This window comes from Macrotis lagotis, chromosome 3 (genome assembly GCF_037893015.1).
Source record: "Macrotis lagotis isolate mMagLag1 chromosome 3, bilby.v1.9.chrom.fasta, whole genome shotgun sequence".
Taxonomy (NCBI): Eukaryota; Metazoa; Chordata; class Mammalia; order Peramelemorphia; family Peramelidae; genus Macrotis; species Macrotis lagotis.
This window is the reverse complement of record NC_133660.1, coordinates 206,490,042-206,515,600: the sequence shown is the minus strand read 5'-3', so window position 1 is coordinate 206,515,600 and position 25,559 is coordinate 206,490,042. Positions and strand designations below refer to the sequence as shown.

General features: G+C 34.2%; 1 long non-coding RNA gene across 3 annotated transcripts in view; it reads left to right on the top strand.

The window, feature by feature from the left end:
- LOC141516392 (uncharacterized) overlaps positions 1-23,399 on the top strand; it is a 143,129-nt gene extending 119,730 nt beyond the window's left edge. For all 3 annotated transcript variants that reach the window (XR_012476684.1, XR_012476683.1, XR_012476685.1), the window contains one exon: positions 23,283-23,399. This is a non-coding gene — a long non-coding RNA (uncharacterized LOC141516392). The remainder of the gene's footprint in view (positions 1-23,282) is intronic.
- Positions 23,400-25,559: the final 2,160 nt, after the last annotated feature.

Here is a 25,559-nt window from a genome sequence, read left to right as displayed (position 1 = left end):
AACTAGTAAGAGCAGTATAGACTCAAGAAAGCATTTCAATATGGCAGGCCTTTGAATAATAGAACATCTCCCTGTTCCCAGGGCCCTGGACTGGAGCAATGCAGACAGAACTAAGTGCCAGCAAATTTGTCACTATCGGTAGGCTAAGAGGCTGAGGGCACTATATCAAGTCAGACGTGAATTTTTCATTTTTATTTCTTCAAACCTTGTCAAAGGATCACAAGAACTAATATATTCTGATGGTTTATGCATATTGATTAGTGGTGATAAAGTGCTTCAATCCTTTCTGAAGAAGCCAAGATGTTGAATATTCAACCAAACAAAAGACGATAGAGCCATAAATGGAATGGATCAGGATTGGATAGCTTAGCTCAGATGTGGCTCAAATGGAAAACTAACAAAATGAAAATGTGGGCTATATTTTTTGAAATTTACTTTTTAAAGGCAGGATTCTTTATTCATTTATGTATTGATTGTTTTCTTACTGATTTTTCCTGTCTAGAATCTAGGTATTGAGAACACTTCAATATTATTTTCAAATTAAGATTTAAATAACTCTTGCCTAAGCAAAATTTAAATGTAGGAATGTGCAGATGATTTTATAATGTTGATAAAAGATGAATGAATTTGGATGTGACTTTTAATCTTGGCTATACTACCTTTTTTACCTGTGTGACCTTGGGCAAGTCATATAATCTCCTTGAGGCTCATCTAAAATTATGAATACCTGCTCTAAATTCTATCAGAATGTTCTAATATGAGATAGTAAAAAATACATGTTTAGCATAAAACTATAGCGGGACCTAAGAGTCTATATCATGGATTAAAAATGGGAAAAATGTTGTTCTATTTCTTTATTTTACCTAACCTCATAGAGGAAAAGAGGTAGAGAGCCCACACTGCTGGGTGCATAGGTAAAAAGACTTGGCTTAATAATTTGGGATGAAAAAAACAATTAATTCCCATTCTCCTTTGAACTAATAGGATTTCAGATTGAGAAATGAAAGGGATTTAGAGATCATCTTGCCTAGCCCAATCATTTTGCAAATGAGGAAATTGAGGCTAGAGAGGAAAAGTGGCTACTGGTAAACAGGTGACAGTTGTAGAATGAGATTCAATGTTAGATCCTCACACTCCAAACCAAAAGCTATTTTTGCCATCTATGTGAATTCCTATGACTCTACTTCCATATCCCATCTCAGTGGGGATCTGCACAGTTCACCTATTTCTGTAATGCACAATTTTCTCAGATTTGCATGTGGCATTCAAATTTCTCTACTGGTCTAAAGCAGAAAGATCAGCTTCCTCCCTTTCCCCCCATACCTTATCCTCCATCTTCATTGGAGTGTAATAGCATAATGCATAGGGAAGCCTTGAATCTGAAATTGAATCAAAAGAGACTTGTTTGCAATGTTGGTAAAACAAAGCAGAGAGAAAAGACTAAATGTAAGAGTAGTAGGAAGAAGGAATTTTGGAACTTTTTAGGGAAAGTTCAGAAGACTTTGGGAAACGGTCATGGTCATATAATAATGAGGCAAATCAAGTTATTCATTCTACAGATTGTAGAATCTGGAAAGAGCTGGTGGGGAAGGGAGGGAGAGAGTGAGAGAGAGAGAGAGAGAGAGAGAGAGGAGAGAGAGAATTAGGACCTATAACATTTAAAGACTTAATTGTTTTTCTGTATGCTTTACATTTACTTTTCTTTGTACAATTTTTTCCTCAGTAGAATATAAGTTCCTTCAGCTCAAGTAAAGACTTCTTTTTTGTCTTCATATCCCAAATTTCTAGCACTTTTCTAACATATAAAAACTGATAAATATATGTTGAATTCAATAAACCAGGGAAGAGGATTAGATGTAGAATGAGACCTAGATTCAGTTCCAGATTCAAGCCCTTACTCTTTGTATAACTTTGGAGAGGGCACAAACTATCTGGAAATCTGGCAGTTTTTTCATTGTAAAATGTAATTAAAATATACTATCTAAAGAAAATATGTTTATATTCTAATATCAGAGACAAATGTGCTTATATATGCCTACATATATATAATTTATGTACCTAGAATAAAAATATATATATTTATGTATATATATATATATATATATATATATATATATACATAATAGAATAAACGCAAAGCAGTTGAAAATAACATTTGAAAGGGACGAGGTGATTGACACTGGGGTGTGGATAAGGAAGGACTTCAAGAAGAAGGTCATACTTGAGCTATGTCTTGAAGGAAGAAAAACCTTCTATAAGGAAAAGATGAGAAGGGAATCCAGCTCAAGTTTAGTATATTTCTGTGCCAGTGAAAATTCTTTTGCCATGGCAAAGGAATGTACACAGGAGATGGCATGTCCTATGTGAAGAGCAAAAACCAAGACTGATTTGATTGTATCTCAGAATATAGAAGGGGGAATGTTGTATAAAGATCATGGAAAAGATGAGTTGGATCACCATAGTAAAGAGTCTTAAAAGCTAAAAAGAATTTTTTTCAGGTCATTTCAAGCTTCTAATCTGGTTACAGAACATTACAAAGAGGATTCTAAAAATTTTGGTGCAGTTTTAAGATATCAAAGCATCCCAAGGCTTTTGAGACATCATGAATTTTCTAAATCAAAAAACATCAAGATTCTATATTCCAATCAAAATTCTGTATTCTATTTGAGAATATTCTTTTCTGAAAATTAGAATTCTGTCGGATAATTTGGAACCAATGGTAGTAACAAAGAGGAAACTAGATACAGTCAATATGAGTCAGGAAGACCTGTCTTTAAATTCCTTGACTTTTATAAACCTTCTAACTCTGGGAAGGTACCTTAACCTAACAGTGTCTGAAGCTACTCTCTGAGACTATAAATTTCTAAGCAGTTGACAATATGCATTGATACAGGCAGTTTTCTCATCAGGAAATTATATATTATCTAATATTATAAGATAATCATAAATCTGACTTAAAAAAACTTTTTTTCAGAAATGTTATGATCTTCATTTTAAGATACAAAAACATGTAACTCATAGTCTTGCTCACATGGAAGATATAGAAGGTCTCCTCCAGCCCTAATGCTTCTGGAACTTGCCTTTGGGACTAGAAATGTGGAGATTGAAGATGGTCTGATTTTCAGCTGTCTTTTCTTTTAAAAGGAAAAAAAAAGCTATGTTTCTCCTGGGGCCTCTGAAAAAAGCAAATGATACTCCATTGTTTCCTTGAATGCAAATTGCCTGTGACAGTACAAACACACCCAGAACTAATAGATGACTGGTGTTTCCTCTTTCAGGAAATTAAATTTTCATAACTTATTATGAAGAGTTTTATTGAGGGGGACTTTGGATTCTCTCCCTGTGGCACTCCCTCAATGCTAGTCTTTGTCAACTCACTTTGCTAGTTGTCTATTAATAATTTAACTAAGTGATTACACATGAGAAAAAACTTTTAGTATAGAGAACTGGCACATCCTTTGGACCATGTTTGTCCCCAGGGTTTGAGAATCCTTGGGGCCCTAGAGGGACAATGAGGATGGAGGTGGGGGAGGGAAGGAGGAAATCTGTGAATTTGTGAAATTTGTGAAAGTGATGTTGGAGACATAACAGGGAAAATAAAGAAGTTCTAAATGTTCATGAAATGTAAATCTTACAAATATTTCATATTGTCCTCATAGGGGTGGGTAGGTAGGGAAGATAACTCTATTTTCAAGTTGTAAGAACCTATCTTATACATTACTACTTAAGGACTTAATAAAATGTCAGCAGATACTTTTATGTCAGAGTTACTGATTGGGTTGGGAAAGTAGGATGAACAATGAATGGGAAAAGGTAAATAAGTAAATATTGTAAACTGACCCTGAAGTCAAGGAATTGGGATTCATGACTACTGACCCAAGTTTTCTTGAGACCATGAGTCTCAAGAAAACTGTTCTATTTTATTGCTTTTCTGAATGGCACAAAGACCAAAGATGAGGCTGACTGAAGAGGGAAGTGACTGGATGTCTTCTAAGATGCTAATTCAATATTTCTAGGATCATAGATGGATATCGATCATGGGATTGTAGTGTTAGAGCTAGAAGGTATCTTTGAGGCCATATAATCCAACTCCTCATTTTACAGAAGAGGAAAATGACTTTCAAAAAGAGAGATCAGGTTTGGTGCCCAGGATCTCACAGCTATTTAGCTAGCCTGCTCCATCCAAAATAATGGTTCTCAAGACATTGGTTCTCAATCTGGTGTTTACATTATGTTTGTGAATCCTCCACTGACAGATCATAGCCCCTCCATGTGTTAGAAAGTGACCTTTATGACTTGCTGTGACTGAAAAATTATATATCCAGTTTTCAACTTTCTGATGATAAAACTCCTTGTTCTCACCAAGAATGACCACCATTTGTCACTGTTTCTATATTCAAAGCCTTCCTAACTTAACAGAATGTGCAAACCTTGTGTTCCATTAATACTGCCTTTGAGAACACATCACCATCTTCTTAATCATTGAGGCATCAGATTAAGTGTTTGGTAAAACTTTGCTGTTTCTTGGCCATAATAATAGAGGAATAAATGAGGAAGAGCAATTTCTTTATCAAACTTGAAATTCTTTCTTTCCTTTCTTCATGTATTGAATTCATGTCCATGCCTATTTAGATATCACTGTCTTCATAAAAACTTTCAAGGTTGCCCCACCTGGTGATGTCCTTCCCTTTCAGACCTTTTATAATCCTTGCTTAGGTAATTCATTATCGTGTAATATTGTATATTATTTATAGCAATATCTTATATTATATCTGTGTTGGTATTTTATTTCCTACCAGATTGTAAATTCCTTGAAGGCAGGGGTCTTTGTGTTTGCCTCAGAACTTCACATATTACCCTGCATACAGCAGGTGTTTAATAAATGTCTATTATTTTGTATTTAATCCAAAGGTTATCCATGTAATGCTATGTCCCTGCAATATCCATTAGCCATCCTTGTAAAAACGCTTCATAATAGCATTATGAAAGAGGAATATGTCAAAATGTCAGTTTTGGAAAGTACCATATAGGACTAAATCAAAGAATTTTCAGGTTGGAAGGGATCTTCTCCTCTACAACAGATTTTTTTTTTAAATAAGAAATGGTTATCTAGCTTTTGTTTGAAGAGTACCATAGATAAACAATCCATGACCTTTCCAAAGCAGCCACTTATACTTTTTGGATGACTGATTATTAGGATGTTTTCCTTCCATAGGACCAAAATGTGCTCTTTGTTCTTCCTTTTGGAGCCAAACATAACAATCTCTCTTCAGCTTGACAGCCTTCAATACTTGAAAGTAACTATTATTTCCCCAAAGAGTTTCTCTTATCCAAGTTAAACAACTTAAGTTTCTTTGGACAGGCTTGCATCTCCAGCCTCTAATCTCTTCATAATACTGAGCTACTCTCTAATTTAACAGTGCCCTGACAAAAATATGGCATGCAGAACTGGTTACAATATTCTAAGTATTGTCTTACCAAGGAAGAGTTCAGTAGAATTATTGATTCATTCATTTTGGATGATATCTCTCTAATGCCCGTGCCTAAGATTTTTTTTTTAGGTTTTTACAAGGCAATGGGGTTAAGTGACTTGCCGAAGGCCACACAGCTAGGTAATTATTAAGTGTCTGAAGCCGGATTTGAATTCAGGTACTCCTGACTCCAGGCCGGTGCTCTATTCATTGCGTCATCTAGCCGTCACCTCCCCAAGATTGTTTAATGTGTGTACTAGTGTGTTCATTCATATATACATGCTCACAATGTTTCACATTGAAATTGAAATCCATTAAACCTAGAGAGATTTCTTTTACAAAAGTTGTATTCTAGCCAGGCCACGTTCATCCTATATCTGTACAACTGCTTTCTAAAATGCAAGTGTAGAATTTTACATTCATCAAAATTAGATGCTTTTTTTTACTAGGTTGAGTTCATTGTTCTGGCCTGCCAATATAGTTTTTGAACCTTTTCCATTTTTTAACTTCTTTACTTTCACTTTCAGTTCATCATAAAAGGATCATCTATGGCTATGCTTTTATCTTGTCCTTTGTAAAAATATTGGGCATCATTGGACTAAGGACAAATCTCTGGTGAGCACTAATAGAGCCCTCCATATTTAGGTGAACATTATGATAACACTTTGGGGCCAATTGTTCAAGCAAATATAGGAAAAATGTTTCATCTGAATTGGATATTTTTTGCATTTTTTTCAGAAAATTATATATTCTATTTCTGAATTATTTCCCTCTCATTTGTAGCTGATGTCAAAGTGCAGGAAGGAGGGGCTTAGTGTGAACCCTGTTAAATAATAGAGCTGCTTCTATGGAACTAGTAGAAGCCAATCACTGGGCTGCTCATTTCCACCTGATACCATATATTTGCCTAGCTTTACAACAATAATTCTCTCTTAAATAGTCATTTCTATTACCTTGTAATTCACACATGAAGATTGATTGACTGATCCATCATGCTAACACAGTGTCTATGGATTTTATTGTGCCTCATTCTGTATATAGTTGTCCATAAATTACTAATCCTCTGCAGTGATATCATTTTTTATTGAATATTTTATTTATTTATTTTTCCAACTACATACAATGGTAGCTTTCAACAATCTTTTTCTTGCAAGGTTCTGAGTTTAATGTTTCTCTCTCTCTCTCCTTCTTGTCCTTCCCCCTCTCCCTAAAAGAAAGCAATATATAACCATGCTAAACATAGATCCATATTATCATTCAAACAGGAAAAAAAAATCAGAGAGGAAAAATAGATAAAATACATGACAACTTTAAAAATTGAAGATAGTAAGCTTTGGTCTACATTTAAGCTCACAGATCCTTCTCTGGATTTGTATGACATTTTCTATCGCAAATCTTTTAAAATTATTTTTGATTATTGTACTGCTGAAATGAACAAGTCCATCATAGTTGATCATTACCCAATGGTTGTTAGTGTGTACAATGTGCTTCTGATTCTACTCACTTCTCTCTTCATCTGTTCATGCTAGTCTTTCCAAGCTATTCTGAAGTCTAGTCTCTGATGATTTCTTAGAGAACAATAATATTCCATCTTTTCACATATCACAGTTTCTCCAGCCATTCCCCACGTGATGGACAATCCAACTTTGCCATTATGAAAAGAGCTTCTATAAATATTTTTGTACATGTGGGTTTTTTACCCAATTCTGTGATCTCTTTGAGATACAGACCTAGTAGTGATATTGCTGGGTCAAAAAGGGTATGACCAGTTTTACTGCCTTTTGGACGAAATTCCAAATTGTTCTCTGGAAAGGTTGGATCAGTTCATAACTTCACCAACAATGAGTGTCCAAGTTTTCTCACATCCCCTCAACACTGATCATTTTCCCTTTTAGTCATTTTGGCTAATATGAAGGAAGTGAGGTGGTACCTCAGAGTTGTTTTAATTTGCATTTCCCTAATCAATATTGAGCATTTTTTCATATAACTAAATATAGTTTTAATTTCTTCATCTGAGAATTGTCTTAATCATTGATGGTGATATTCTTGTGATAAATATGTCTCAAATTTGTTTCAGTTTCCAGCCATTAAAGTATTTTTAGGAAACCCTATGTTTTCTGTGGTGACTGGCTTAGTTGATATATGTAGATAGTTTTTATTTCCTCATTCCATTTCCAGGAAAAAATAAATTTAAAAAGGATTAGTACGTTACCAAGTAAATACATATTTTATTAGCCCTCATTCGGTAGGCTCCATCCTTGGTCATAACAATGCCATTCCCAAATCTGAAATCATGGTCCAGAAATTTAAATCCTATTCTAACATAATATTCCCATAACCAATTATTCACTTCATGCTTTTTTTCTGTAAACATACCTGTTAATTGGCCTTGATGGAAGCAAAAATACAATCATTGTTACATTCCCTTTGTCTTCTTGGAATTGCCTTACTTGATTGTCATTCTTTTTAGTAGTTGTGATGGCTAACTCTTATGGCTAAAAGCCAAGGCAAACTTCTAATATCTAATCTCAGTGGTAGGGTTCCTGACTGAAGCTTTATCTTGTAATAGGCTTTTCTGCCTTTTTCCAGAGCTTTGTCTCACCTTCCCCTCCCCCTTCTGTTAGCTTGTTCAGCTGCTTTTGATTGACAGTTACCAGGTTCTTTTCTAATCCTTAATGTATACAAGTAGTTCTACTTAATTGCTGCTTATGAGAAAGTTTTAAGTAGAAATTAAACTTTCAGCTATTTCTGGTCCTTTCCTTTTTTAAGCTCTACTTTTTTGCTCGGACTTTGGACAACAACCTTTCCTTTGCCTGTTCATTGACTCACCAGCTTCAGACAAGTAAATTAGAGAGGTGAAGTGATTCAATGAATATCCTATAGCTAATTAGTAACAGAGCCTCGATTAGAAATCAAGTTCCTTAAATCTGAAATAAGTGATCTTTGCATAATATCATAGAAAAAGGAGATAGGCAATATAAAATTTTTCGGTCTATTTTGAGACAGAAGTCTTCTTTCTTTTTCTGTCTTTTTCCTTTTGAGAGGATTTTCTGGTGTGCTTGGTCCCTCTAGATTTATATTGTAGTAGGATTTTTTGGTCTTTGATAACAATTTCACTCCTGGAGACTGTAGGCGATTTAGGTTTGAAACCCCGGGTCTCTCTTTGATGGCTCTCCAAAACGGGAATGATGCTGCTGCTTAACACTTTTCTTTAGACTTCTACAGTGACCATATGAACAAATCTAAAGTGTATTGATAAAGGGTAGTGATACTGATAAATAATATGCACACATACATTTTTATAGAAGTTATTGAACAAAATTGCACATTGCAACAATTTTTAAACATTTTTTTAACTATTAACCATGGTTTTAGGTTTCTAATAATATGGAAAAAATGTGATATAATGGTGAGAGCAGAGAAATAGAACTCAGAAATCTTGCATCTGAATGTATCCCCTGCCATGTGTGTCTTTAAATCAACTTCTATCTGGACCTCAATTTCTTTATAAAATAAAGAGAAAAGCAGTTTGGATATATAATTCCAAAGACACTAAGCTTAAGTATACCTTATGATCCAATAATACCCCCTACTTCATCTATATACCCATAAAACATTAAAGAAAGTTAGAAAAGACCAAATTGCAGGAAAATATTTGAAACAGCACTTTTTCTTTTAATAAAGAATTGAAAGTAAAGTGTGTGACCATTAATTAAGGAACAGATGAACAAATTATAACCTATGAATGTAATGATATGAATATAATATTGTTTTATCAAAAGGAATGATTTAGAGAAACCTGAAAGAATGTTATGAATTAATTTAAAGTGAAATGAGAAGAACTAGCATATTTTACAGAGTGACTACAACATTTTCTTTTAGAAAACAATTGTGCTCATAATTCAAAAGACTGATGACAAATCATGTCTAAGAGATTCCACAGCTTTAAGGTGTTGGGGTTAACTGAAGCGAATAACTTGGACTTTGAAATGAAAAGGTAAACTGTGATATTGTAACACAATCTGGGAAAGAGTCCCAGACAGAGAATTACCAACAATTATTTTTGCAAATTGATCTCAGTATGACTGTCTTCTCAGATAGAGCATTACCTTGCACCATTACCTCTAAGATCCCCCTCCCCCCTCCCTGTTTGTCTTCCCTTCCTCTCTAACTCCATCCTTGAAAACTTAGCAAAGGGAAAATTACTTAACCTATGGGGTACCTGGCTAAGGTTCAAAATTTTTCCTTATAACCAATCCTCTATTACCTCATAATCAGTGAGCTATCTTAAAACCCTTCTTTCCTTGAGTCTAAGAATGTATATATATATAATTAAGCCTAGCTGAAACAGGTTCCAATCTATGTGAGTTCTCTCATAATCCTCTACAAAACAAGATTGGGCACTTAGAACCTTTCAGGGTCCCTTCCACAACAAAGGGGTTTGGTACAATCATCACAAACTCATCTTCATATGACAGCCTTGGAAAGTCTTCATTTATAGGGAAGCATCTTCTTCTTGGGCTCCATGATGAATTACCTCCATGATAATGGCAGAAATATTTGTAAAAGATATATTTTAAGCTTTCACTGATATTAATGACCAGAGATTTGAACTTTTATAGTCTATCATGTCATAGAGTGATCCTGAGTTCTCAAGCTCTGGCATTCTCTACATTGCTGGGAAAAAAAAAAACATAAAATAGCGGCCATCAGTGATTGACTTTTTGAGTTCTAGCCCAAATCATCATGGAAAGACTTATCCCCAGTGTTTTGGTCAGTTGATTATATATACATATACATACATACATACACACACATATATATATATGTGTGTGTGATATATACATATATAGATATATCATGACAACCCATAAAGATAAGAAAGACACAAAGTGGCCCCCAGTCTTATGCAACTCATGTCTATTTCTAGAGTGGCATTGGTAATGCTAGTGTATTAGAAAAGTAGGCAGAGGCTGCTAAGAATCACATAAGTTTTAGATAATCTGTAGATTGTAACTTGCCTATAGAATAAAGCTTAAATTCTTTTTTTCTCCTCTGACTACAATCCTTTGAACATCCCCATCATGGTCCCACCTAAGAAATCCACCAACCTTTGTACTAATAACTTATCAGTATTCCCCCCCACCACCACCTCTGATTGGATCTACTCCCCAAATTTCCATTTCAGGAAGGGGGTGTCTAAGGCCAGTCATTTCCTCATTTCCTACCTAGCTAAGCTCCTTTGGAGTTTTGGAGTTTTCTATCACTTTCCTGTCTGGGAACCTTCCCTTTACTTTCTGCCTACTTTTCAGCTTCCTTTTTGAGTTTTGAATTTTATCTTTCCCCCTTAGATAGATTGTAAGCTCCTTTCTCTCTCTCTCTCTCTCAATCTTTCTTTTTTTAATTTTCAGCCCTTATCACAGAGTCTGGCACATGGTAGATCACTAATAAATATTTGACTGACTGATTTTTGAGACCCTCCACAGATGCTACTCTTTGTTCTTTCCAATCTTATATCATTTAATTCCTTATCTTGAATACTTCAGCCAAATGACCAATCTCTTTTCACTGAACATATATTATGTTCTCTTAAATTTCTGCATGCTATTCTGTATTCTTAAAATATACTTCCTTTACCCACCAAGTAAAATAGCACCTCTTTCATTAAACTTTTTTTGTCTTTATTCTGTTCCCTTTGGAGTTCACAAAATAACTTCATTTGGTTTCATTTTATTATACTTGCTTTTCAGTTATTTTTTTTAATCATACCTTATACTTTGGACAGTTCTCCACAAGATAGGGACTTAACAAATGTTTATTTGACTAAGATATGTAGGGAAATATAATTTTGTTTTCTGATAATGTTACATGCTTAATTATTTGACAAAGCCCATTTAAAAGAATTTTTTTAATATGAACTTAATCATTTATACAAATATGTCCATAGTAAATAAAGAATAAAAAACTGGAATAAGAAACTATGAGGTTGATATATACATATATACATATATATTGTTTTTAAGAAATATCATTATATAAAAATTTTAACAATAGTAAAAGATTCAATTCTTTCTATCCCTTTCTGTATTTTTTCTTCTCCATTAAAAATAATCTTCTTCATAAACATTAAAAATGTTTATTAGTTCATTCTCTCTCCCCCCCCCCCCCAGGCTCCTACCTCCATGAGTAGAAGCTTTCCATTATAACAAATGCATATGATTGGGCAAAGCAAATCAATACATTGCTCATGTCTGAGAATCCCTATCTTATTCTCCACCTTGAGTTCATTATGATCTGTCAAGAGATGGGTTGTATGTTTCATCATTTCTTCTGAAGTCATTATTGTTTGCTCCCTGCTTTGATCAGAGTTCCAAAGTCTTTCAAAGTCATATTATTCATATTATTTTTGTTATCATATACAGTGTTCTTGTGGTCATGTTCATTTCAGTCTGTTTCAATTTTTATATTTCTTACATACTTTTGAATCTTTGATATTGGTAATTTCCCATGGTATAATATATTCAATTAGATGTATATGACATAATTTATTTAGTAATCACCCAATTGATGAATCCTTAATTTTTTGTGGAACTGCTATAAATATTCTTGTATATATGGGTCCTTTCCTTCTGTACACAATTCATTATGAATATTTTCCTGTTAGTATTATCTCTGGTTCAAAGAATGTATAAAGTTTAGTAAATTGGGCAGTATAACTGCAAATTGTTTTCCTAAATGTTGAACTAATCCATAGTTCTATCATCAATATCTTAATGTATATATTTTCTCACAACTTCTCCAGTAATTGGTCTTTTCTTTTGTCATCTTTGTTATTATGATACATGTGAAGTGGGATCTCAGTATGATTTTAATATATAGTATTCTAGTTATTAGGGAGATCTGAAACATTTTTGTGAACCTGATAGCTTTCATTTTTCATTTAATAACTGCTTATTCAAGTTATTTGATGATTTATCTTTTGAGAATGGATTTTAAAAATATTTTGTATCAGGGGCAACTAGGTGGCGTAATGGATAAAGCACTGGCCCTGGAGTCAGGAGTACCTGAGTTCAATTCTGGTCTCAGACACTTAATAATTACCTAGCTGTGTGGTCTTGGGCAAGCCACTTAATGCCATTTGCCTTGCAAAAACCTAAAAAAAATATTTTGTATCAATTCTTTATGTATCTGGAATATTAGACCTTTATGAGGTAAATTTTCTGTGAAAATTTTTTTCTAATAATAATAATAATAAATGATTCATAAGACTTTAAGGTTTGTAGTGTGATTTACATGCCATCTCAGTTGATTCTGGAATAACCTTAATTATTATATTATTTTGTGTTCTGTTACTTTATCTTCATTTCATAGAAGAGAAACTTGAGAGCAAGAGAGACTAAGTGAATTGCTTAGGGTCTTGTATGTGGTTGTAGCTATGATAGATTTCAAACTTAGGTCTTCCTGACTCTAACTCTTTCCCTACAATGCATCCTTAACTAATTCCAGAACCAGTAGTCTTTCCATTATGCCATCTAGCTAATTTTCTATCTTGCTACAAAAATAAAATGCATAATATATAGTTATTCTAGAATAATTGAGAAACAATATCACCATCTCATTCCTTTTTGGATCATACTCTTCAAGGAATCACCAGGATTCCTTTCAGACAGATCAATATCAAGAATCTCTTCTGGATAAAAGTGGGCAAATATCTTCTAAATAATGAAAGATGGTGCTTCCCTTTGAACAAAAGAGAGAGCATTTCCCTAGGGCAAGTCTTAGGCTAATCCTTTCAGGGGATAAAGAAGACTGGAGTATTTCTTTGTTCAACTTCAATTTTTATCCTTAATCCATTTCCTTTTGCAAGATCTTTTCTTTCTTAACCTATTACCCACCTTTCCAAGGGATCTTTCTAAAGAGTCTGCAAAAAGGTTTTTGTTATTTTTTAAGGATCAGAAAAAATAGTATTGCTTAATATTTTCAGCTCCACAAACAAGATTTTAAAAATATGCTTCCAAAACATACTTTCTAGTATTTTAAAAAAATACGAATGATTATTTTATTTTTCAAAAGCCTTTTATGCATCTATTGATATAATCAGCAATGTGTGATTCATATTGTTTTTGTTATTAATATGGTCTATTATATATTTAGTTTTCCTAATGCTGAACAAATATTGTATTCCTAGCAAAAGTCCAAATTGATTGTATCTTTAAAATATTTTAACATAGTTTAACAACATTTTGTTCAGCACTTTTGCTAGAGCATTCATTAAAATAATTTTCTTTTTTTGCTTTTCCTTTCCCCCTGCAATTTAGGTATCAGCGCCATAATTGTTTTGAAAAGAATTTAGTATAATTCCTTCTTTCTATGTTTTTGAAAGTAATTTGCGTAGTATTGAATTTAGTTGTTCTTTGAATGTGTGATTTCATTCTCTTACAAACACATCTGCTTGAATTTTCCTCCCTTGTTTGTTTCTCTATTTCTTTTTTTATCTGAGTATCTTATATTTTTATAAGTAGTCATCTATTTGATGTAAACTATCTGTTTTGATAGCATATAATTAGGAAAACTGATTTTAAGCAATTTATTTTATTTCCCTCTTATCTGTTGTGGTTTCTCCCTTTCCATGTTTTGATTTCTGTAAAACAGTTTTCTTCTATATTGTAAAACAAAAAACAAAAAAAACAAAAAAAAAAATTAGATAAAGATTTTTCTATTTGGTTAATCATTTTAAAAATTCAACTGCTCATTTTATTATTTCTGGTTGCTGTTGTTTTCAAGTTTGTTTTTCATCTGTGATTTTCAGAATTTGTTTCCTCTTTTCCTGTCTTACTCATATCTCTACAATCTTCAGGAGCTATCTTAATGTCTTCCTTAAAATCTTTTTTTGACCACTCTATCCCATGATACCTTACTCTATCTCCCAATTGGTAAAGTTTATTTTTCACTTCTAAATCATGCACTATATTGTCACATTATTTTCATGTTTTTTCATATTATCAAATTCAGATAATGTTAGCTCGCATTTATTGATATAGTGATTTAGCATTGCAAAGTGCTTTCCTGGGTTTTTACAGTCTTTCTCCCCCTAAATTATAAACTTCCTCAAATTCAGCTCAATTCATCAAGCATATAATTAGTACCTCCAAAACATTGTGAAGTATTTTATAGAACATTGGATCAGTAATCAGGAAAACTGAAGTTTAAATTTGGCTCAGTCATTTACTATGTGACTCTGGGCAAATATCTTATCCTTTTATCTGTTTCAGCTATTCTAGCCCTTTTGTAAAATGGGGATAATAATTACACCTTCCTCCCAGTTTTATGGTTATCAGATGATTGGTGTCCTTAAATTGAAGATGGAGAGTTGGTGAAAGTGAATGAATTCACATATAATCCTGGGATTTTAAACTGCTCAGGATTGATTATAGAAGCCTACAAAATGTACAGATTAAAACCTTTACTCCTCTTGGAGAAGCAGTAAAGAATTTGAGGACAGGCTAGGCCAGGAGATAGAGAGACAGAGAGAGAGAGAGACAGAGAGAGAGAGAGAGACAGAGAGAGAGAGAGAGAGAGAGAGAGAGACAGACAGAGAGAGAGAGAGACAGAGACAGAGACAGAGAGACAGAGAGAGAGACAGAGAGAGAGAGAGAGAGAGAGAGAAAGAGAGAGAGACAGCTATAAAGACTGGCTTAGTTTGTCCACATGGCATAGGGGCCCATGGTTCTTTAGTGGATTTAGTCCAAGAACATGTGGCCTAAGAGAGATAGATAGATAGATAGATATCCTTGCAAGGTTAAAGTCGGGTCAATAAAAGTGAAAAGTGGTGACTCTTTTCTTAAATGCACTTCTATAGTGGGTTGGGGAGTGGTCTAGCAATTGGTTCCAGATATTACACAATAGGCAAACTATGTAATAGTCTTTCCTAAGCTATGTAGTGTGACCTCTAAATCCAACATGTCATTTCAAGCATAAGCTTGACCCAACAATGACTAAGATCAGACTGGAGGTCAAGATGAAGTGTTTTAACAGAGTGTTAGAGCATCAATAGATTAATTATTATGAGAAAAAATAAAATAGCATCACTAAAATGCTTTGCATATGTTAGAACATTTTATAAATGCTACTAAAACTATTGTTGTTTTATTATTATTAATATATCACCATGATTAAGGCATCATGCTAGGTACTGGGAATAGAATGATAAAATAGGAAATGTTTTAAAAGTCCTACTCTCAAAGAAATTGTAATCCAATAATAAAGACAACTTATATGGACAAATAATAATAATGTGTATAAAGGGGGTGCTATATAACTGCAGAGGAGAGGTCTAGATAAAAGGTTATGTGAATGAAATAGGCATAGGGATGGGTTAGGTTAAGTATTGGCTTAGTGAAAGCTCTTAAGTGGATCTCGAAAAAAGAAAATAATTTTAATAAATGCAAAGATGTTTGAGGAATGAATGTTGGCCTGCATGAATGCACAAAAATGAGAAAGGGCATGATGAAACTAGGAAATTTTGGTTGAAATAGAGTGTATAACAGGGGATAGGGATTAGGACAGTGATTCCATGAATATAAGAAATTTATAGATGAGAAAATCCCCTTATCAATATAGATTGGGAATATTTCTGTAAATTATAGTTGAAAGAGATATGTATAACACTGACAAGTTAAGTGACTTATGTTAAGTCACATAGCTGATATATCTCAGACCAGGAATTTGAAATCAGATTCCCCTTGCTTCCAGGGAGGCTTTCTCTCTTTGCTACCTCTCTGGTGGACTGTAAATGGAGAATAGTAGGCAAAGTCATGAAAAGAACCATATTATCCTTGAGTAATGACAGGATAAGTGACTTGCTCAAAGTTATATTGCTAGTATTAGTGGTCTTGGCTTTGAGGGCCATTGCCATTCCACTATGACAAAATGTTCATCTCATGATACCATTAACCAGTTTTGTAGACTTAAGATTTTCATTCTCTAATCTCCATTGTTAAGTCATAAAAACCTCAAAAATTTTGTATGAAAACTAAATTGGGGCAATGCAAAGGGACTAAATGAAAAGAAAAATTACCAGCTGGCTCCATGTCAAAATTTGTAGTTTTTCAAGCATACACATAACATCCCAGATTGCACATTGTGTCTGAAGTAAACTGGGTCAGCACATTTCTTTTTTTTTCCCTCACCAACCGTTTTTTAGATTTTCCCCCCCTTTTTATATGTAAATATTTCATTTGTTTTCCAAATATATACAATAGTAGTTTCTACCAATCATTTTTTGCAAGGATTATTGGAGATGGCCCTGGAGGCAAGGCAATCAGGGCTAAGTGACTTGACCAAGGTCACAAAGCAAGTAAAGATCTGAGATTGGATTTAAACTCAGGTCCTCTCAACTTCAGGACCATTGTTCTACCCCTGTGCCATCTAGCTGCTCCAATATGAGAGTATGATAAAATATAAAATACCTGACCTTCTGGCTGTGGATGCCAGGGAAGTCAATGCTCTACATATGAATATAGGAAATCTATAGATGAGAAAATCCCCTTATCAATATAGATTGGGAATATTTCTATAAATTATAGTTGAAAGAGATATATATGTATAACACTGACAAGTTAAGTTGGATACAAAAAAAAGCAAAGAAACCCTAATTAAAAAAAATGAAGATTTGCCTATTTATTTCTCCTGTGGAATTTAATAGTAATTACATGTCATAGAATTCCTTTTTTTTTGAGGGTATGAGAGTTGAAGAGGTTTGGAGAAATCATTAATCTATAAAATACCTGGAATTATAAATAAATTGAATTGAGCTATTATCAGAGTTTCATCAGGCATTAGAATTCAAACCTCTTGATAGTTCTAGAAAAAGTATCAAAAGAACAGTCCAAGAGCATCATGAAACAGTTTCAGAAGATAAAGAGTGACAGTTGTCAGTCTTTCTCACATAGTTGTGTAAATCTGTCCTTTCCACTAGCTTCCCTGGATCTATTTCTCAGTATTTGGGGCTTTGGAATGCCTTGTTTGATCCCCTCACACCTTGACTTCCTTAGAAGCTTAGATCTTTGAAGTTGTATGCTTTCTGTATCATACCAGCATCCAGAGTTTTAGATAGAAATTTGGTGGAAAAATTTGGTTGAGTCATGCATGGCATAAGGAAGATGCAGAAGGCACTAGCCAAAGGATAACCAATTTCAGTTAAGCTGGGATAACTTGGACATTGGACTATACAGTCAGTCTATGAGCTTAGGAAGGGAGAGTTTTCTTAGAAGAACCATGTTGAGGCAATCTTAAAAGTTATGATGCTGGATTGTAGGGTGGTCTTATGGAAGATCATGAGGGGAGATATGGAAATAATCACCTTTATGAGGAAGGTGTACATCTCCTCCAAAGGAAAGAACATGTTGGGTAACTGAGGCCCATTTATCTTGAACTTTCTATGACTCTGCCAACTTGAGATCAATCTTTTTTTTCCTATTCTTGAAAGACTCCTAAAGGAGGGAGTCATTTGAAGCAGATCTCTATGTTTTTTATCTTTCACTGAATTTGAATGTACATACAATTATCAAAGAATACTTCCAAGGATGTTATCATGAGCTGGACCTTAGTATATATGATGTGAGTTCTGACTCAGACTCACTAGAAATCTTGAGTGAAAAAAAAACACAATACCTAGCTGTTCTCCTGGAACCACTGAGGAACTGACCAGGAAATAGAGGAAGGGAAGTGTCCAGGGATGCAGACCCCTACAACCACACTGCCCAATTGCACACTAATCCTACCAGACCCCTACAACCACACTGCCCAACTGCACACTAATCCTACCTGCCTTTCTATCTTTTGCTTTCTTCATCAGATATTTTGAATTTGTCTGAAGAACAGGGATGCCTGTTTTAACTAGGAAAAGACTTCATTTGCTTCTGTCACTTAAATACTACATACAAGAAGCATTTTCATGAACAAATACACTTGATCAAATATGATTCCTTCAGTCTTCCAAAGTTTTGTCATACTGCCCTCTTATATAATCTTAAATCTTCCCTGGTCATCCTATTCACCAAAGAACAAAAAATTAGGCAAATTTGCCTTGAGGATATAGGTTCTCCATTTAAAACTTGGTAGCTCTGTTATCCATGTGTCCTTGAGGATAGTGATTATACCCTAATAGCATCTTAAAGTATTGATTAGCCTGTTTAATTTTTTTTCTGTTCAATTCACAAAGCAAAAGTACCAAATACATGTGAGGCATAGTGCTAGTGATCAGGAATAAAGATAAAAATGAAATAGTCCCAGTGCTCAAGGGAGTTTCATCTTTACCAGAGGGAGGCAGGAGAGGAGAGAAAAGAGATACAGATAGCCAGAATCAGGGGGAAAGACAGACAGGAAGAGAGAGAGAGAGAGAGAGAGAGAGAGAGAGAGAGAGAGAGAGAGAGAGAGAGAGAGAGAGAGAGAGAGAATGGAAAAGAGAGAGAGAGATAGAGACAGATGACAGATTCTCTAATAACTGTCATGTCAGGATATTATGGAAGAACTGTTTCTTGAGCAGAACCTTATGGAAGCTGAAGACTGTGCATTCCAGGAATGGTGGATAGATTGAACAAAGGCAGAGAGATTATCACTCTCTTAGGGAAGCTAAGTGTAGAAGTGAATGGAAAGGAGGAGAGAGATTTGAGAGATATTAAGGCAGGTAGAATAGGTAAGATTTGATAACTGCTTAGATGCAGAAGGAGGAAGGAAGGAAGGAAGGAAGGAAGGAAGGAAGGAAGGAAGGAAGGAAGGAAGGAAGGAAGGAAGGAAGGAAGGAAGGAAGGAAGGAAGGAAGGAAGAAAGGAAGGAAGGAAGGAAGAGGCAAGGATAACTCCATGTTTTTGACTATGGTTGATCGTGGAAAAGATTTCAATTAAACTAGGAAAATTAGGAAGAAGATCAGGTTTAGGTAGAAAGAGGGATATTGAGTTTCTTTTCCAATTTTGTATCCTAGTTTCCCTTAAGAATATAGCAACAATTTAATTCTATGTCCGCCAGGTAACTTAAGAGCATCTAAAATTCATTCAAGTCATTAGCATGCAACTTGTTTTTTTTTAATCAACAGCTCAAACAGCAAAATACATAATTTCTAATAGATCATTGTTTCTTTCTTTGTCATCATGATGTTTATGTTCTTAAAAGGCATGCTGCTGGAAATAAGTAAAAGAGGGAAGAAAATGGGTCTTTCAACTTTCCTACATACTAGGCTTTTTTGTAGATTAAAGAAAGATTAAAAGGAATATGTTAATTTTGAATTTAAAACAAGTCACTTTTTTTCTTCTAGTTGCTTAACATAGTTTCGAGTAATAATTAAAAAATATCCCTCCATCCCCAAAAATCTTCTGGTATGGAAAAAGACCAACATTGGGCATTTTTTAAAATTAGTCAAGTAATGTTGAAATTCACTTGAAAAAGATTTCAAGCATTAATGCTTTACCCAAAACCACTGAACTCAAAACTTGGATTTGATGGGTAAATAAGACATTTTCTGAGCATGTTTACATATATTTTGGATACTGGTGAATAGCTGTATTCAATAAGGATTTGATTTGCACCTACCAAGGGTCAGTACTATTAGGATCTGGAGAAAAAAATCCAACCAAACCAAACCAAACCAAACCAAGCAACTTATCCATATGGAGAAGGAGCTTATTCTAAGCATTAATACATTTTTAGGTTTTCCTTTCATATAACCCCAAAATGAAATTGGTTTTGAAAGGATCCATCTATATTCTCTCCCCTAATCCTAGTGACCTTCTGAACTATGAATGAGATTAGGTAAACTAGTATAGGTTTGACCTTGGAGAGGACATCTCATTTTCAGAACCTGGGTAAAATTAGAGGAAAGTAATTACATCTCATGTGGTAATTAAATCTCAGTTTACTTTTATATATGCTTTGTATTTATTCACTTGTGTATGTTGTTTTCCCAAATAAAAAGTAAACTTCTTGAGCATAAGTGTTATTTCTTTTTTGTCTTTGTATCAGCAACATAGTGCCTTGTACATAGTAGGAACTCCATAAATGCTTCCTGATTTGAAATGAATAAATAATTCTTAGAATGCTCCCCCAAAAGAGCTATGAATGAATACCTATAACTGGACTTCCCAGAGGAGTTTATCATTCCAAACAAAATGAAGACTAAGGTATATTTTTTCAAAGTCCTAAATTTTGATATAGATTCTGTCATAATACAGATTGATAAATAATTTTTTCTCAACAGTAAAGTATGGCCTTGGCAAGCAATAAAAATAATTTGTTATTTTAAAAAGATTGGCAAACATCTAAACATTTTTTAATAGTGTGAAAATTTATGGTATAAATCATAAAATATTTTTTTATTTTAAAGTCCCAAGTTCTTATTACCCATGGGATAAAACAAATTTATTATAGAAAATCAAAATAATTCAAACTTCTTTAGTACTTTGCAGTTTACAAATTGTCTTCATATCCAATAGCTCTTCTATTCTGCATGCTTACTTTGGTAGGTATAGTCAGGAAAACTGAAGCCGAGGGATGTGAGACAACTTGCACAAGATCACACAATAGATTAGTCATGGGGTCATTAGTGAAACCTCTCTCTTTTAATTCAAAATGAATTGTTTTCTCCGCTACTCCACTTTGGCAAAACAAAGTTGTTTTCTCTTTCAGCTTCTTCCTTGCCCAAGAATTTCTGCATATTTTTTAAAAATACTAAAATTGAATTATTGCTGAGTGCTCAGTCCATAGATGGTAAGGGGGATCAGGGGAGACTTCAGAGGTCTCTCTGTTATCTATCCTGAGGCAGGACTTGTGACTTTGCCCAGTCTCAGATCAAGGTTTCAGTCTGGGTACCAGTCTCAGGATAAAGAGCTTTACTGCCATAATGGAACAAGGACCCTGCTCACAGTTCCAGGACAGAGGAGAGTGTTTGTGGTCAGCCAGAGACCAGAGCACAGATCAGGAGAGCAGACAGAGCACCTCCTAAAGTCTTGAAGGAACTGAGGTCCCTAGGAGTATCCTGAAAACAACTGCAAAAGCCCTCAAAAGCTTGGGACAGTGTATCCTCCACCCTGGAAGCAGAGTCCTACCTTAACAAAGAGTTAAAATCAAGTCACAGGCAGGGAAATGAGCAAACAACAGAAGGAAAAAAAATCTACCATAGACAATGACTTTGGTCCCGTGGGAGCTCAAAATACACACTCAGAAGATAACAAAGTCAAAGCTTCTATATGCAAAGCCTTCAATAAAGATATGAATTGGACTTAGGCTATGAAGGACTTAAAAAAGATTTTGAAAAGCAAGTAAGGGACGAAGAGGAAAAATTTGGAAGAGGAAGCTGATAACTTGGTGAGAGAAATCAAGAAACAATAAAATAAAACCAAAAGAAAATGTGAAATATCTCATTGGAAAAGCAATTTACCTGGAAAACATATCTGGAAGAGATAATTTAAAACTTATTGGGCTACCAGAACATCATGACCAGGAAAAGAGTCTAGACTTCATTTTTCAAGAAATTCTCCAGGAAAATTGCCATGAGATCCCAGAAGCAGAGAATAAAATAGAAATTGAGGGAATCCATTGATTCTCCTCCTGAAAGAGATCCCAAAATAAAAACTGCCAGGAATATTATGACCAAATTCCAGAAGGAGAAAATATTACAAGCAACCAGAAAGAAACACTTCAAATATGGTGCAACTACAGTCAGTATAACACAAGATTTAGCAATTTCTACATTAAGGGCTTGTAGGGCTAGGAATAAGATATTCTGGAAGGCAAAAGATCTTGGATTACAACCAAGAATCAACTACCCAACAAAACTGAACATTCTCTTTCAGGGGAAAAGATGGATATTCAATGAAATAGGGGACTTTTAAACTTTCCTTTTGAAAACACCAGAGCTGAACTGAAAGTTTGATCTTCAAGTACAGGATTCAGTTGAATCATAGAGAAGGTGGACAGGAAGGGCAAATGATGAGGAATTTAATGATGTTGAACTGTATATATTTCTGTATGCGAAGAAAATACTGATAACTCATATGAACCATATGAACCTGCTCATTTATTAGGGAAGTTAGAGGGAACATATATTGACAAAGCACATGAGGGAGATGAATATGAAGGTATAATTTATTAGAGTTAATAGGCAAGCAAGGAGAGGTAGAATGGGCTAAGTTATTTCACATAAAAGAGGCAAAAAAAAAGCTTTTTCAATGGAGTGGAAGGCAGAAAGATGAGGGGGAATGAGTGAGTCTTCACTCTCATCAGACGTTACTCAGAGAGGAAATAACAAACACATTCAATAGAAATCTATCTTACCCTAGAGGAAAATAGGAGAGGAAAGGGATAGGAGAAAGAGGACAGGGGGAGGGGAGTGGGGTATAGGTTAAAGAAGAGAAGGAAGTTCGGGGGGAGAGGGCAATCACATACAACACATTTCTGAGAAGGAATAGGGAGAAAGGAAAGAATAGAATAAATGGGGATAGGGAAGAATAGGCTGGAGGGAAATACAGCTTGCTATGGCCACCGTGGGAAAAACATTGAAACAATTTCTCTTATTAACTTATGATTAAGAATGCTAACCAGCCCATAGACAGAGATGATGGATCTGAATACAGAATGAATTTTTTTCTTTCACTTTATTTTTCTTGAGGTTTTCCTCTCTTTGCGTGTGGAGGAGGGGGTTATGTTTACTTATACAACGTGACTATTGTAGTAATGTGAAAAAAATAAATAAAAGTGCTTTTAAAAAGAATGTTCACCTGTTTTTCTACTGACAGACTATGTTAATTTCTCTTTATACAGCAAACATTAATAAGTGCCACGGATCCAGAGATATAGAAGAAAAAAAACCAAGCCATCATTGCAGCTTACATCCATCTGGAGCTCAAAATCTACTTAATGATTGCATTGCTGGGGAAAAAGTGTGCTTGTGAGAATAAAATGAATGATAATATATGGCTGTTGAACCATACTCACCCACACACCCAACTCTGTGAAGAATAACATTGAATGCATCTTGGTGGCAACCAGATCAAATGTGTTTGTGGATAGATAAATTGATAGATACAAATATATAGATATGTGTATCTACATGTATGCACACACACACACACACACACAAAACCAGATTAGACATCCCTGATTGAGTGTTATCTACTATACTTGAAAGGTTCTTACCTTATAAGATCCAGAAACTAGATAATCAATTCTCCAAATCAAGAAATGTCAATAGCTCTTTCTAAGATTCTTCAACCTGTTTATATCATAACTGCTGACTTTCTTTACTGACTGCATCATAGACTTTTTCTGCTTCAGTGCTTTCAAAAGTGCTAGACATCCATTGCTATATTATAATGGGTCAATAGTCTCAAAGAAATTAGAGGAGAAAGAAGAAAAGAATATATCACCTATGAATTTAGAAACCAGCTAAAAAGTCATTTAAAAAGTCATTCCCAACTTGAAATCTTCTCAAAGATTAAATTGCTTTTGAAAAAGTCATAAGTAGTAGCAATAATAATAATAATAATAATATTAATAATAATAATAATGTTGTATGATGCTGGCAACTTCACAAAGCAGGACCTGTGTGATGTTGTAGAAAGAATTATGAGATCAAAATTTGTTAAGATAAATTGATATCACCACTTACGTGCTTTGTGACTATGAGCATATGCTGGACTTTTTTATGAGTTATTGTTGATGTATAAAATGGAGATAATAATACTGGCACAATCTATTTTTGCAATATTTAGCACAATACCTTTGGCATAGTAATTGCCTAATAAATGTTGATTAATTTGAGTTGAATTATGTCACAGGGTTGTTTTGTGGAAATCATTTTATAAACCTGTAAGCTACATAGCTTATTTAAAGCTTATTTGATACTTGATTCTTAAAATTACCTATAAGAAGATAAGAAATTATGCCCTTCTGCCTGATCACACATACCATTGTAGAAATAAGGAAACTGAGATCTAGTTTCATTATCTTCAATAACATGATTAGTTTTCATCAGAATCAGGAATGGAACCCAACTATCCTGACTCCTTTCTCTGTTCCCATCAATGTATCATCATAATTGAATAATATTCCTCATATGGGGAATAGCCAGAGGGTTGTATTCCTTTCTTGAAAAGCAGGTCAAATATAAACTGCTAAGGGGTTCCAACTATCTTGACAAACACTCTGTAAGCAGCTATCAAGTTCATACAAGGAAGCATCATCATCTGCAGGTATAGAATGGAACACTTCATGATAGAAGAACCCAGGTGATAAACTAACCACTCACTAGTTATCAACTGAAATCAGTTATCACTAATAGATTCTAGAAGTTTGTTAACTTCGGTGGGAAAAACACTTATATGTCTATTTTCATTAATCCTTGACTTAAATTTAATATTTCTTTCAAATCTGAATATAAACAATAACTCTTCTGAGAAAGGGATTCCTAATAGCAAAAGGTTAGAAGTCATTTTTCTAGAATATTTTTAGGTCCATTAACATGATGAAAATGTTTTGTATTTGTTTCAGCCCAGCTATGAATTGCAGAAACTGCCATATAGGCACACAGACTTATATTTAAATATATATCTACTATACATATGCATTCATACACACATATATAAAGATATATTTGTATAAATATATACATGTGCATACACTACATTAGTTTCTCACATATATACTTATATACATATTAACTATACAAATACTGTATACCCTGTTAGAATGTTGTCTTGTTTTTATCCATAATGCTTAGCATTATGTCCTATGTCTGCCATGTAGGATTGGTTAGTTGATTGACATGTGAAGTGATCATTTCAATCCTCAACAACCTCCCCAAATCACAGTATGGTTTCATGAGAAGTTCAATACCTGGGAGTTAGGAAACCTTCTACTGTTTAGTAGCGTTCCATGGTCTCCATTCAAGGAGCATTGTCCTGAGGTGGTGACTTGTGGCTCCTAGTTGATTTGATGATGACATTCTGGATTTGCTGTTGTTGACAAAATTAGTAGTTAAAGCTCTGATCTTGATTAGCAATCCCACAGGTCTAAAAGAATCTTCAGTGGAAAAATGTG